Source organism: Pongo pygmaeus, chromosome 17, assembly GCF_028885625.2.
Source record: "Pongo pygmaeus isolate AG05252 chromosome 17, NHGRI_mPonPyg2-v2.0_pri, whole genome shotgun sequence".
Lineage (NCBI taxonomy): Eukaryota > Metazoa > Chordata > Mammalia > Primates > Hominidae > Pongo > Pongo pygmaeus.
In genome coordinates, this window is record NC_072390.2 from 31,805,495 (window position 1) to 31,821,465 (window position 15,971).

Here is a 15,971-nt window from a genome sequence, read left to right on the forward strand (position 1 = left end):
ACCACTGAGCCGCTGGTGTCAGTTATCCTGCCCTGTTTTGGGTGTCCATGTGGGGAAAGTCTGGGGCTTTATCTATAGGATGAACCATGGGCAGTAGGCAGGCAACTGGAGGAACAGCTGCCTTGACTCAAATAGCACAGAAGGCGATACTCTCTAAAACAGAGCCTGCCACCAGGGGTGCTGTAGGGGAGAAAATATTCTTTTCCTTACCCATTGCTAGGTCCATGGCTGAGGTACCTATAGCAAAAGACAGATTAACAAGAGCATACCAATTTATTTAAATTTCATGTAAAACAAGAGCCTTTGGAAACCAAGGCTCAAAGAAACAGGGAAACGTGTTTTTATGTTAAACTTGATGAAGAGGGGACAGTGGAGGAGAAGTGTGATGAGACAAAGGGAGTGTGATGTAATAGTAACAAACTAGAGGGAACTTGGCAAGGCCAGTTTACTCAGATTCTTCTCTGTGTTCCTGCATGTTCATTGATAGGGATGCTTCAGCCCAGTGTGGTGGCTCACGTCTATAATCCCAGCACTTTGGGAGGCCCAGGTGAGCGCATCCCTTGAGCCCAGGAGCTCGAGATCAACCTGGGCAACATAGGGAGATCATTGTCTCTACAAAAAAAATGTAAAAATTAGCCTGTAGTCTCAGCTACCTGGGAGGCTGAGAGGTGGGAGGATCACTTGAGCCCAGCAGGTCAAGGCTGCAGTGATTGTGCCACTGCACTCCAGCCTGGGTGACAGAGCAAGACAGTGAGGACTTACCTCAAAAAAAAAAAAAAGAACGCTCCTTTTCTCTGGGTATACAAAGGGCACCTCTCACATGAGGATCTTATGACCCACTCCAGAGGAAGGTCAGAGAATTCTTTTATGGCCTTCTTCAGAGGACAATGGCAGAGAAGATCAGAGAGTGAACTCCTTGCTTCTTCAGTTCTCTCAAATATCAAGGTGTCCTATTTTGGGGTAGTGAGTCCCAAGCTCCCAAACTGCACACAGCGCCTAGCATGGGCTTGGTTTGGAAGACTTTTATTTGCCTGACTCTTTTGCTGTCTCCCTTTTTATCAGCACCTCTCATCACCAGCCCCGACTATCTGCAAGGCCAGGATGGTCCATCTTTCTCTTCCTCACCCCTGCAGCACTGGTGATCTTTTGTGGTGACCTTGGCCTCATCACCCTCATCCCCTCACCTCACTTCCCTGCTGGGGTGAGTCTGCCAACTCCTCACTTCTCTTTTCATCCTATTTTTACAGCATAAACCCTATGGCTTGCTGCTCCATTCCCTCTTTTGATTTCAAAAGTATACTTTGAGGCCAGGTGCAATGGCTCACGTCTGTAATCCAAGCACTTTGGGAGGCTGAAGCAGGAGGATCGCTTGAGGTCAGGAGTTTGAGACCTGCCTGGGCAACATGGTGAGACCTCATCTCTGTAAAAAACAAAAAAATTCGCCAAACATGGTTGTACATACCTGTAGTTCCAGCTACTTAGGAGGCTGGGGCAGGAGGATCCCTTGACCCAAAGAGTTTGAGGCTGCAGGGAACTATGACCTTCCCGTTGTGCTCCAGCCTGGGCAAGAGCAAGACCTTGTCTCTCAAAAAAAAAAAAAAAAAAAACCTACTTTGAAAGCAAAACCAATGAGCAGGGCGTATGTCTCTTTCCCTGCCCTTTTGCCATATACTCCTTGTGGTCCTCAAGGCCTGTGGGCATCTCTGTCTGAACCCGGAAGAGGATGCACAAAGAGGTGAGGAGGAGGAAAGCACACAGCATCACGGTCTTTCTCCATACAGGTGAGATTTATTACCTGCATTTGCATATGAAGATACTGGGATGGAGATTTGTAAGTGACTTATGCAAGTTCAGTCAGGCCAGCAGCAGCAGCACCGCTGGAAACAGAACTTCCGACCCATGCAGGCAGGCAGGGAGGGAGCTTTTACTGTATTGGGTGGCTGCTCAGAAGCCCACAGGGATTGGCTAACATATTCTAGACGTATAACCCTAACTTTATCATTGACTTCATGACATGTCAATAAGATTAAAGCAGCAGGCAGGCTGGGTGCAGTGGTTCATGCCTGTAACCCCAGCACTTTGGGAAGCCAAGGCGGGAGGGTTACCTGAGTTCAGGAGTTTGAGACCAAGCATGGTGGTGCACACCTGTAGTCCCAGGTACTTGTGGCTGAGGTAGGAGGATCACTTAAGCCCAGCAGGTCGAGGCTGCAGTGAGCTGTGATCATGCCATGGCACTCCAACCTGGATGACAGAGCAAGACCCTGTCTCAAAAACAAAAAACAAAAAAAAAAGCTCTACAAATAATTCACCATGATTGTATAATATTTATGCTTTACCAAGCACATCACCATCCATCACCTCATTTATCCTTATGAAATCTCCATAACACACATGTTATTCCCATTTTATAGGTGAAGAAATTGAGGCTCAGACAAGGTCATAAAACTGGGAATTTGCATAATCAAGAATTAAAGGCTGTTCTTGTCTTTGAAAGTGGAGGTCATTCTCCCGCACTTGGATGCTCTGAAATCCTTTTATGTTGTTGTTGTGGACAAAGAGTTTCACTCTGTCACCCAGGCTGGAGTACAGTGGGGCGATCTCAGCTCACTGTAGGCTCAACCTCTCAGGCTCAAGTGATTCTTCCACCTCAGCCTCTCAGTTAGCTGGAACTACAGGCGCACCCCACCAGGCCTGGCTAATTTTTCTATTTTTTTGTAGAGACGGGTTTTTGTCACGTTGCCCAGGCTGGTCTTGAACTCCTGGGCTCAAGTGATCCTCCCACCTCGGCTTCCTGAAGTGCTAGGATTACAGGCCTGAGCCACCGTGCCTGGCCTGCTCTGAAATCCTTCATGATTGACCATCCCTACATCTCTTGGGGTTGTGGGTCATTGTGGCACAAGTAGCTTTAACTCAATTGCTCCATGAGTCTCAACAACCAAACAGTGTTGTAGGTTTGCTGTCTGTATGCCCCAGTTCACTTTATTGCACCTCACAGTCAGAGACCATTTTTCTAACCCAGGCCAAACATCTTTCAAATGGGTGTTTGTTCTTAATGACAATTTTATATGAATGAAAAATTTGGATAGATTTTTCCCTACTGCTACTGGAAAAGTGCTTGCTGTAGATGCCTTAGTATTAGACATGGCATGAGAGCCTGTGTCAGTTAGGACATAGACAGTCACAATTAAGAGGAAAGGTAACTAGACCCGGTTGAAACTATAACATAATTTTATTGGTTCTTCTAAGTGCCAAGTTTACAAACCACATAATCCTCAGGTATGGAATTATCTGGACACTTATGACACAATCAGTGCTCTTGGACTTCATTCATTATCTCTACCCTCTTCCAAGTATTTGGTTTCTTCATTGTTCTGGCCTCTGTCCTAGTGGTGTAATGGACACATCAGTTCCTGTTTCCACATCTGTGCATACCCTGTCCGAAGGAAATGAGATCAGTTTTGTCCCAGAGGCCTAGGCTAAGCCGTGAGTTTTATTCTTAATGGACTGGTGGAGTGCCATGCTGGAACCAGTCATCAAGGCCAAGGCCATGGATGCACCAATTGACTTAGCCCAAGTCTGCATTCACTCTTCAAAGCCAGGGCGAGTATCACCTTTTCCTGAACCATATGGTCCCCCAAATGGAAAACACACACTGTTGGAAAGGAGAAAGGGGATATGGCTATTGGGGAGGGAACACCAAGTGTCTACGCCTGCAGAGCTTCCCACCCCGCATGCCAGGGCATGTGGAGTGACTAGGTTAAGATATGCTGAGATCACAGCAGGCCTTGGAGCTCACATAAGGCTGGAACAGCCAGAGTACCCAGTGAGATCTCCATCCTTGAGCCATTGTATACTCTGTACAAATGTGTCTACTTTCTAAGCTTGCCATGACGAGAAAGAATTGCCAAGTACTGTGCTACCGAGCCATTTTGATGATTCTTGTGCCATGAAAATAATTTCACAGTAATAGCCTCAGGCAATCTTCTCCTGACAGTAGTACTTTTATGAATTATCTTAAATTTCCATTTCTAGAAAAGGTTGTGGAAAAACTAGTTTGGATAGCACCTAATCTCTGAGTCTGAACACAGAGTAAAGTATAGCTTTGATATCAAGAATCAATTGAATGCTCTTCACCAACCTTCCCCATAAGTGGGTTTGGGATTTATCCAGCTAGGTTTGATTGGAGATGATACTAGACTTTAGCCCTCTAGCTCCCCTATACCAGGGTTTCTTATTTGGGGGCCTCAGAGATAAACACTCTGCCCTCAACCTGGCTTCCATCATAGAGCTTTGGTTCCTAAGGTCTGAAAACAAAATGTAGGGTGAGGAGGAAGGGTATATCCCTCCCCAACGCCTCAAGCTGGTCCAACTCTTAAAGTTACAAAAATAATCTATCCAGAGTTTCTCCAGGGCTGACCTGAAGCTTGGTGGTAGTGAACTCTTGAACTTACACTGAAAATGAGGACATAGGAGGAAAGGGAAAGAAGGGGCTAGCCAGAGTCCTTTCCTTTCCATCCTTTCACCCAGGCCTTTAGCAGGTGATTGGGGCCTGGCTCTTTCTTACTTTCCCCTCACCCTGCCTTCATTCTAGAGACCCTCAGTGCAAAATATAGAGAATATACCAGGCTGAAGTAAGATGTGTGTTGAGAAATGCTGAGGTGGAGCCAGGGCCACTCATGAGCATGTAGCCCCCGGAGTCACAAAGGGCTCCTCGCTCAGAGGGCCCTGCACTCAGACCAGCACTTTGCTATCCCCATCCTAAAGTAAGACGACAATGAAGTTTGCCACATCGATTGACTCTGCCTTTCATGAAAGATTTTTCTGTAGCATGTGATGCTGTTTGATAGCATTTTACCCACAGTAGGACTTCTTTTAAAATTGGAGTCTGATATGGTTTGGCTGTGTCCTCACCCAAATCTCATCTTTTTTTTTTTTTTTTTTTTTTTGAGACGGAGTCTCGCTCTCTTGCCAGGCTGGAGTGCAGTGGCACAATCTCGGCTCACTGCAACCTCCGCCTCCCGGATTCAAGCAATTCTCCTGCCTCAGCCTCCCGAGTAGCTGGGACTACAGCCACCCGCCACCACGCCTGGCCAATTTTTGTATTTTTAGTAGAGACGGGGTTTCACCATGTTGGCCAGGATGGTCTCAATCTCCTGACCTCGTAATCCCTCCGTCTCGGCCTCTCAAAGTGCTGGGATTACAGGTGTGAGCCACCACGCTGGGCCTTAACACTTCTTTTTTTAAAAAAAATCAAGTGTGGTCTTTAGTATTTTTCTGTTGATTGAATGTTTCATAAAATGAGACTATTTATAGAGTAGTATATGGATAGAACTTATAAATAAACATATATAGGTAGTACGCCCCCAATTTTTTTTAATTGAGAGTACTTGATCATAAAAGTGCTGGAATTACAGGCATGAGCCACTGTGCCCGGCCAAATCTCATCTTGAATTGTAGCTCCCATAATTCCCACATGTTGTGGGAGGGACCCGGAGGGAGATAAGTGAATCATGGGGATGGTTTCCCCCATACTGTTCTCGTGGTAGTGAATAAGTCTCACGAGATTTGATGGTTTTATAAGAAGTTTCTTTCCCCTTTTTGCTCGGCTGTCATGCTCTCTTGTCTGCTGCCATATAAGACGTACCTTTCGCCTTAGGCCATGATTGTGTGGCCTCCCCAGCCACATGGAACTGTGAGTCCATTAAACCTCTTTTTATTAGGCTGGGCGCGGTGGCTCATGCCTGTAATCCCAGCATTTTGGGAGGCAGAGGCAGGTGGATCACCTGAGGTCAGGAGGTAAGGACCAGCCTGGCCAACATGGTGAAACCCCGTCTCTAATAAAAATACAAAAAATTAGCCGGGTGTGGTGGCACATGCCTGTAATCCCAGCTACTCGGGAGGCTGAGGCAGGAGAATTGCTTAAATCCGGGACATGGAGGTTTTAGTGAGCCAAGATCATGCCATTGCACACAGCCTGAGCAACAAGAGCAAGACTCCGTCTCAAAAACAAAACAAAACAAAACAAGAAAAAAAACCGGCCAGGCGCGGTGGCTCACGCCTGTAATCCCAGCATTTTGGGAGGCCAAGGCGGGTGGATCACCTGAGGTCAGCAGTTCAAGACCAGCCTGGCCAACATGGTGAAACCCCGTTTCTACTAAAAATATAAAAACTAGCCGGGCGTGGTGGTGGACGCCTGTTATCCCAGCTACTCAGGTGGCTGAGGCAGGAGAATTGCTTGAACCCAGGAGACAGAGGTTGCAGTGAGCTGACACAGTGCCGCTGCACTCCAGCCTCAGTGACAGAGTGAGACTCTGTCTCAAAAAAAAAAACAAAAAAACTCTTTTTATTTATAAATTACCCAGTCTCGGGTATGTCTTTATCAGCAGTGTGAAATTGACTAACACAGAATCAATTCTTTCAAACCCTGCCACTGTTTTATCAATCAACTAAGCTTCCAGAATATTCTAAATCCTTTGTTTTTTGCTTTTTGGTTGTTTTTTTGAGACGGAGTTTCACTCCTGTTGCCCAGGCTGGAGTGCAATGATGCGATCTCAGCTCACTGCAACTTCCACCTTCCTGGTTCAAGTGATTCTCCTGCCTCAGCCTTCCGAGTAGCTGGGATTACAAGCGCCCACCACCACAGCCAGCGAATTTTTGTATTTTTAGTAGAGACGGGGTTTCACCATGTTGGCCAGGCTGGTCTCAAACTCCTGACCTCAGGTGATCCACCTGCCTTGGCCTCCCAAAGTGCTGGGATTACTGGAGTAAGCCACCGCGCCCAGCCTTTTGTTGTCAACAGTGTTCACAGCATCTTCATCAGGAGTAGATTCTATCTCAAGAAACCACTTTCTTTGCTCATCCTTAAGAAACAGCTCCTGATCCATTCACATGTGATCATGAGAGTGCAGCAATTCCATCACATGTTCAGGCTCCACTTCTAATTCTAATTATCTTGCTATTTGCAGCACATCTGCAGTGACTTCCTCCACTGAAGTCTTGAGCCCCTCAAAGTTATCCATGAGAATTGGAATCTTCCAAATTCCTGTTAATGTTGATATCTTGACCTCCTCCCTGAATCATAAATGTTCCTAATGGCATCTAGAGTGGTGAATTCTTTCCAGAAGGTTTTCAGTGGACTTTGCGCAGATCCATCAGAGGAATCACTATGGTAGCTCTAGCCTTACAAATTGTGTTTCTTAAATAATAAGACTTGAAAGTTGAAATGACTCCTTGACCTATGAGCTGCCAAATGGATATTGTGTTAGTAGGCAAGAAAACAACATTTATCTTCTCGTACATCTCCATTAGAGCTCTTGGGTGACTAGCTTCATTGCCAATGAGCATTAATATTTTGGAAGGAATTTTTTTTCTGAGCAGTAGATCTCAACAGTGGGCTTAAAATATTCAGCAAACCGGCCAGGCACGGTGGCTCATGCCTGTAATCCCAGCACTTTGGGAGGCTGAGGCAGGCGGATCATGAGGTCAGGAGATCGAGACCATCCTGGCTAACATGGTGAAACCCCATCTCCACTAAAAATACAAAAAATTAGCCGGGTGTGGTGGCAGGCTCCTGTAGTCCCAGCTACTCGGGAGGCTGAGGCAGGAGAATGGCGCGAACCCAGGAGGAGGGGGTTGCAGTGAGCCGAGATCGTGCCACTGCACTCCAGCCTGGGTGACAGAGTGAGACTCCGTCTCAAAAAAAAAAAAAAAAAAAAAAAAATTCAGCAAACCATGATGTAAACAGATATGCTGTCATCCAGGCTGTATTGTTCCATCTGTAGCACACAGGAAGAGTAGATTCAACATAATTCTTAAGGACCCAAGGATTTTTAGAATAGTGAGAGAGCATTGGCTTCAACTTAAAATCACCTGCTGCGGTAGCCCCTAATAAGAGAGTCAGCCTGTCCCTTAAAGCTTAAAGCCAGACATTGACTTCTCTTCTCCAGCTATTAAAGGTCTAGATGGCATCTTCTACTAGTAGAAAGCTGTTTTGTCTACATAGAAAATCTGTTATTGAACGTAGCCACCTTCATCAATTACCTTAGCAAGATCTTCTGGATGACTTGCTGCAGCTTCTCCATCAGAACTTGCTGCTTCACCTTGCACTTTTATGTTATGGAGATGGCTTCTTTCCTTAAACGTCTGGAATCAAGCTCTGCTAACTTCCAGGTTTTCTTCTGCAGCTTCCTCACCTCTTTCACCTTTTTCTTCTGCAGCTTCCTTTACAGAACTGAAGAGAATTAGGACCTTGCTCTGGATTAGGCTTTGGCATAAGGGAATGCTGTGGCTGGTTTGATCTTTATCCAAACCATTCAAACTTTCTCCATATCAGCAATAGGGCTGTTTTGCTTTCTTATCAATCGTATGTTCACTGGAGCAGCACTTTTAATTTCTTTCAAGAACATCTGGCCAGGCTCAGTGGTTCACGCCTGTAATCCCAGCACTTTGGGAGACCGAGGCAGGCAGATCGCCTGAGGTCAGGATTTCGAGACCAGCCTGGCCAACATGGCGAAACCCTGTCTCTACTAAAAATAGAAAAAATTAGCTGGGCTTGGTGGCGAGGGCCTGTAATCCCAGCTACTTGGGAGGCTGAGGTGGGGAGAATTGCTCGAACCCTGGGAGATGGAGGTTGCAGTGAGCTGAGATCACGCCATTGCACTCCAGCCTGGGCAACAGAGTGAGACTCCGTCTCAAAAACAAACAAACAAACAAACAAAATAAAACCATTTCCTTTGCATTCACAACTTGGCTAACTAGTTGGCACGAGAGACCCAGCTTTTGGTCTGTCTCAGCTTTCAGCATGCCTTCCTCACTAAGCTTAATCATTTCTTGCTTTTGATTGAAAGTGAAAGACCTTTGACTTCCTTTCACTTGAACTCTTCTGGGTGATAATAGTTATTAATTGGCCTAATTCCAATATCATTTTATCCCCGGGAATAGGGAGACCCGAGGAGAGGGACAGAGATGAGGGAACAGCCAGTCAGTGGAGCAATCAGAACACACACGTTTATTGATTAAGTTCATTGTCTTATATGTGTGCGGTTCATGGTGACCCCAAACAATTACAATAGTAACATGAAAGATCACTGGTCGACCGGGCACGGTGGCTCACGCCTGTAATTGCAGCACTTTGGGAAGACAACTTGGGTAGATCACAAGGTCAGGAGTTCAAGATCAGCCTGGCCAAGATGGTGAAACCCTGGCTCTACTAAAACTATAAAAATTAGCCAGGCATGGTGGCGGGTGCCTGTAATCCCAGATACTCGAGAAGCTGAGGCAGGAGAATCGCTTGAACCCCAGGCGGCAGAGGTTGCACTGAGCCGGGATCACCTCCCTGCACTCTAGACTGGGCAACAGAGTGAGACTCCGTTAAAAAATAAATAAATAAATAAATAAAATCACTGGTCACAGATTACCCTAATAGACATAAAAGTCATGAAAAAGTTTGAAATACTGTGACAATTACCAAAAATGTGACAGAGACCAGAAGTGAGCATATGCTACTGGAAAAACGGTGCCAACAGACTTGCTTGACGCAGGGTTGCCACCAAACTTCATTTGTAAAATATGCAGTATCTGGAAAGTGCAGTAAGACAAAGCACAATACAAGGCTAGTACAAGGTGCGCTTGTATTAGCCAAACACTGATGCTGAAAACAATGACATACAAAGACGGAAAGAGAAGGTATCCTTCAGTTCCTTTTCCTTTCAGTCCTTCCTTACTAAGCCAAAGGTAGAGTGATGGTAGGATATGAGCATATTAAGAAGTGAAAAAAAAGCCAGCGCAGTGGCTCACACCTGTAATCCCAGCACCCTGGGAAGCCGAGGTGGGAGGATCACCTGAGCCCAGGAATTCGAGACCAGCCTGGGCAACATAGCGAGACCCCATCTCTACAAAAATTACAAAAAATTAGTGGGGCTTGATGGAGCATGCCTGTGGTCCTAGCTACTCAAGACGCTGAGGCAGAAGGATCACTTGAGTCCAAGAGTTCAAGGCTGCAGTGAGCTATGATGGCACCACTGCACTAGGCAACAGAGCAAGACCCCATCTCATAAGAGAAGTGAAGAGGCCCTGCACAGTTGCTCACGCTTGTAATCCTAGCACTTTGGGAGGCTGAGGTGGGCAGATACCTTGAGTTCAGGAGTTCAAGACCAGCCTGGCCAGATGGCAAAACCCCATCTGTACTAAACATAGAAAATTAGCCAGGCTTGGTGGCACACATCGGTAATCCCATCTACTCAGGAGGTTGAGGCAGGAGAATCACTTGAACCTGGGAGACAGAGGTTGCAGTGAGCCCATATCCCACCACTACACACTACACTCCAGCCTGGATGACAGAGCAAGACTCCATCTCAAAAAAAAAAAGTAAAGGAAAAAAATCTTAATTACTTGTCTGTAGTGTTTCCCCTGTTCTAGTAAAAATAAAACATGTATTTATGCATAAGCAATGAAATAGAAAGTGTGTAACTTAGGTGATTCTGCGTCTAAGTTAAATGCGCTTATCTTTCCCATTGAAAACTGCTACTGCACAATGTAAAGCCAAGTGGTAAAAATTCATGCGAATAATTTTAAATTGTAGTTTATCTCTACTTAAAACAATTTTAAATAGCAAACAGAAAACACCAAGACAAGTTGGCAGAGAGGAAAAAGACATTTGAGTACCTTTAATGATACTGTTTTTTGTGTTTTGGGGAGGGGCTATAGATGTGTACTTTGCCCTGGGGCCTGTAAATTCCAGAGCTGGCCCAGGGCTGAGCTTAGACACCTGCATTGGAAAACCACTGCCAGAAGATTCAGGTGCACAACCAGAGCTGGGGATCTTGGGTCTATTTCAAAGGCTTCGGAGTCCTCTATTCCTACCTGCCTGCTTCACTGCACACCTGGCCCCTCTCCACGTTTGCCTAAGGCAGTCCTGAACTCAAAGTATTCCGCCTTGCATAGCTGCAGCTCTCTCTCAAATAAGACTTACCCTATGTGCTTAATTTTTATTTTTTTATTTTTATTTTTTGAGACAGAATCTTGCTCTGTTGCCTAGGCTGGAATGCAGTGGCACAATCTCAGTTCATTGCAACCTCCACCTCCCAGGTTCAAGCGATTATCCTGCCTCAGCCTCCCAAGTAGCTGAGATTACAGGCACGCATCACCACACACAGCTAATTTTTGTATTTTTAGTAGAGACGGGCTTTCACCATGTTGGCCAGGCTGGTCTCGAACTCCTGGCCTCAAGTGATCTGCCCACCTCTGCTTCCCAAAGTGCTGGGATTACAGATGTGAGCCACCGCGCCTGGCCAAATGTGCTTAATATTAAAGCCTACGCTTGCCTAGCTGCTCTGAAAGGACAGCTCAGTTTTAAAAGCACTATGTCCTGACTGCAGGTGTTACACATTTTTATTCCTTGAAGTAACAAGGCTCTTTTCTCTCAGTTTCCAAAATGCTCCTTGACTTCTCAACTAAGTGTACATTGATACAATCACAGTCATTTTCCTAATCAACTCCTAATCAATACCAGGTTTTCCATCCTTGGAGGTCCTTGAGGCTCCCTAAGGTCTTTCCACCTTCTTCCTCCGGTGAAGAACATCACCCTTGGTCTTAGCAGGGCTGACCTGGCTCCACCCCCCAGGCCATGATGCCCCCTCTCTTCCTGCCTCTGTCTCCTCCACCCCTTTCTGTTCACCCTCCCTCTTCTGCCCTGTACCACCCTGGTGTTCTGCTCTCCACCCTCTGCCCTGGCATCAGGGGATGCTTCCTCTTCACATCAATTCCTATTACTTCGACTAAAACAAACCCTTAGACCAGACTGTTATTTTCTTTTTCTTTTTCTTTTTTTGGGATGGAGTCTCACTCTGTCTCCCAGGCTGGAGTGCAGTGGTGTGATCTCAGCTTACTACAACCTCCACCTCCCAGGTTCAAGCAATTCTTCTGCCTCAGCCTCCCGAGTAGCTGGGATTACAAGCATAGGCCACCAGGCATAGGCCACCATGCTCGGCTAATTTTTGTATGTTTAGTAGAGATGGGGTTTCACCATGTTGGCAAGGCTGGTCTCAAACTCCCAGCATCAAGTGATCCATCGGTCTTGGCCTCCCAAAGTGCTGGGATTGCAGGCGTGAGCCAAGCCACCGTGCCTGGCTGACTGTCCTTTTCTCTGGACAGAAATGTCATCCCGAAAGTTTCAAATCACCCTATTGATGGTTTTGCCCAAAGAAACCAATCATTTCATCATTCTGAGATCCCCTCTACTGAACCTTTTTATTTGCATTTTCTTCTATGGCAAACCTTTCACCTAGGCTTAGGATGAGAGATATCTTATGGAACTTTCACTGATTTCAAATAGCCTACACTGTTACTAGATCTATATGTATTATTTATGTCCTTAGAAAGTTAGAGATTTCAGAGGCTTAAGATATCATCTAATCCAACTCTATGCTTTACTGACAAGAAAACTAGCTCAAAGAAGTTAGTTTACTCCTAGCCACCCAGCTAGTATTATGCTGGCCTAGTGTCATAGTTAGGTCTTCTGGAGCTAAGCTCAGTTCTCTTCCTTCTGTATTGGGGGCAGCTTCGGTTACTGCATATCAAAATCACAAAAAGCAGATTGAGGCTTCTTCAGAGTGTTCTACTTACGTGAGCCCAGAGGGAGAAGGAGAAAGCAAATCGGAGGCTCTGGGTGGTTAGCCCTTTAGTAATAAAGAACTGGTGTTGGGCCGGGTGCGGTGGCTCACGCCTGTAATCCCAGCACTTTGGGAGGCCGAGGCGGGTGGATCGCAAGGTCAGGAGTTTGAGACCAGCCTGGCCAACATGGTGAAACCCCGTCTCTACTAAAGACACAAAAAATTAGCTGGGCGTGGTGGCACACGCCTGTAATCCCAGCTACTCGGGAGGCTGAGGCAGGAGAATCACGTGAACCTGGGAGGTGGAGGTTGCAGTGAGCCGAGATTGCGCCACTGCACTCCAGCCTGGGTGACTGGGAGAGACTCCGTCTCAAAAAAAAAAAAGACCTGGTGTTGTTTTCAGCATTATAGGAATGATGCCAGTGGTAAAAAAAGAAAATCACACAGCTTAGTTTCAGGGATGATGATGACCTCATCAGCACTATAACAGCCACCACTATCTCCAGCCTACAGCCGCCGCCTGAAGCCCTCACACTACTTCCTTGTATAACATCATAGGACAGAAGTAAAGACAGCATTAAGGATCAGGGGGAAGGGAACTTTGCTGCTGCTGTTGTAAGAAACTGGAGAAAGGCAGACTAGAGGTGCGGGAAATAGGCGAGGCCAGGACCCAGCAGGACCAGCTCAGAGGCGGACTTGGGGACAGTCACCTCCCAGGCGGCAAGTGGAAACCGGAGTCAGAACCTCAGCCAGGTGGATTTGCTCATCTAAGATCCAACAATAACATGGATTTGTAGGTCAATCAGCTTTGCTCTAAAACTCTAAAGAGTTTCTACATTGTTACCTCATTTAATCTTCAACAACCTTGAAATTTAGGTGTTTGTTTTTTTATATAATGAGAGATGAAGAAGCCCAGATTTAGAGATGCCAAATGACTTGAGCAGCTACAGAAGTTCAATTCTCTTTCCCCGTTTCCTTAGTGTTTTTTGTTTTGTTTTGTTTTTGTTTTTTTTGAGACAAAGTCTCACTGTTGTGCAGGCTGGACTGCCGTGGCACAATTTCAGCTCGCTGCAACCTCCGCCTCCCAGGTACAAGTGATTCTCATGCCTCAGCCTCCTACTTATGCATAGCTGGAACTACAGGCATGCGCTACCATGCCTGGCTAATTTTTGTATTTTTAGTAGAGACAGGGTTTCGCTATGTTGGCCAGGCTGGTCTCGAACTCCTGACCTCAAGTAATCCACCGGCATCAGCCTCCTAGAGTGCTAGAATGACAGGTGTCAGTCACCGCGCCCAGCTCCCCAGTGGTTCTAAAGTATCTCCCAATGCAATGTAAAAAATGCATCAGCTTTTTAAAATTCCAAACATGGGAGTGTAAGACTCTGGAGGAGAGTTAAGGGAAATGTGCCTGGAAAGGGAAATAAAGCCCAAGGGCAAATATGAACCTGTCATTGAGAGTAAAAAGGATGAGAGGCCAAGGGCTCATGCCTATAATCCCAGCACTTTGGGAAGCTGAGGCAGGAGGATCGCTTGAGCCCAGGAGTTTGAGACAAGCCTCGGCAACATGGAGAGACCCTGTCTGTACAAATTATTTTTTTTGAGACGGAGTTTCGCTTTTGTTGCCCAGGCTGGAGTGTGATGATGCGATATCAGCTCACTGCAACCTCTGCCTCCCGGGTTCAAGCGATTCTCCTGCCTCAGCCTCCCGAGTAGCTGAGATCACAGGCATGCACCACCACACCTGGCTGATTTTGTATTTTTAGTAGAGATGGGGTTTCTCTATGTTGGTCAGACTGGTCATGAACTCGCGACCTCAGGTGATCCCCACGCCTCGGCCTCCCAAAGTGCTGGGATTACAAGCTCGAGCCACTGTGCCTGGCCTGTACATTTTTTTTTTTTTTAATTAGCCAAGTGTGGTGGTGTGCACCTGTAGTCCCAGCAACTCAGGAGGCTGAGGTGGGAGGATCACTTGAGCCTGGGATGGTGAAGCTGCTGTGAACTATGATTGTCCAGCCTGGACAATAAGTGAAACCTTGTCTCAAAAAAAAAAAAAGGGTTAAGAGCTCAACTTTTCGAAAAAATATCCATGCTATCCGACCTACCACCCTGGCTTAGTAAAGGGTATTGCCATTATGTTTCTAGCTCAGAGTTCTCAATCCACTGCCAGAGCCCCAGTTTCTATCACCCAAACCTGTTATCCAAGTGTCATCTTCATGGACAGAATATGTTGCACTTAGCAGCTGCATTATGATAATAGAGTTCCCCGCAACTGAACTGTTGTTACTTCCAGCATTAGATGCAGTCATTAATTTACATATACCTGCATACACATCACTGGAAACGAGCCTGAGTCCAGATTCTCCTTTTGCAGAGAGATTTGATAGCCCCTGGATGTGGATGCGGGGCTTCACATCCTGATACCCGGGATGATCATCCATAATGCACAATGTGGAAAATGCCCTTCCAGGAAACCAGGCTGTTGTGTGTGAACCTAGTGAGCAGGCAATAGAAACAGGAAGGCTGAGATTAGAGCCTGCTCTACAGCGTTTTGATGTTTCCCTAGCCACTGCTGAGGCTCTGAGAGCTGATCAAAGGTACCTCGGCAGACTCAAATTAACACAGAGTTGGTGAATCAGGCCAGCACCTGCCTGCAAATAGCAACATATTTCACCAAATCAGGTTAATCTTTTCATCAAGGCAGGAGGTGGCAATCCTTTCATAAAACTTTCACAAGTTAAGTTTATTCCTGTTGTACCTTAGCTTTCTGAAGGAAAAGTAATGAATGGCCTGTTAAATTTTCTTCCCTTGGAGGTACGTATTTATTTTAAAGCTGATCTTTACCTCATGGTGTATACCATTGAAGACCTCCAGCCCTAAAGAACTTGCCTTGTTTCAAAAATGGTGGAGGTTTTGGGGTTGAAAGAGAAGAACGGGAAGGCATTGTCATAAATCTTCACTTTCCTTTTAATGCAGGTGGGGTTTCTAACTTCAAGTATTTGTATAAGAGCAGTACCTCACCTCTGTTTGGGGAAATATAGCTAAAAAGCCATAATTTCTGCAGAGAGAAAGCAAAAAGGCACAGCACAGAGTAAACTATAGCCACTAGGATAGATCTAAAGATTCTAACAGAGCTCAAATAAAAAACAGAAACTTACTTAAAAAAAAAAAAAAAAGGTACTAGCCTAAGGCTGCAGGCTCAGAAAACTGATACCTGGAAAGGGAAATGAAATGCATCGAATAATAGATTAAGTGTTAATACTTACGCAGAGAAGCTTCAAAACAGATTTCTTGCCTTGGAGGAGTTCATTATTTCAGGCATTGGCTAGTCATAAGACTTAGGAAACCAAGAGGATGTGTCAGATC

The 15,971-nt window shown here is 45.8% G+C and overlaps 1 long non-coding RNA gene across 1 annotated transcript; it reads right to left on the minus strand.

The window, feature by feature from the left end:
• Nucleotides 1-3,210: 3,210 nt before the first annotated feature.
• On the minus strand, nucleotides 3,211-15,971 carry LOC129018858 (uncharacterized). Its single transcript, XR_008495444.1, has 3 exons — nucleotides 15,872-15,971; nucleotides 14,929-15,099; nucleotides 3,211-3,433 (listed from the first exon to the last, which is right to left on the minus strand). It is a non-coding gene; the product is annotated as an uncharacterized LOC129018858 (long non-coding RNA).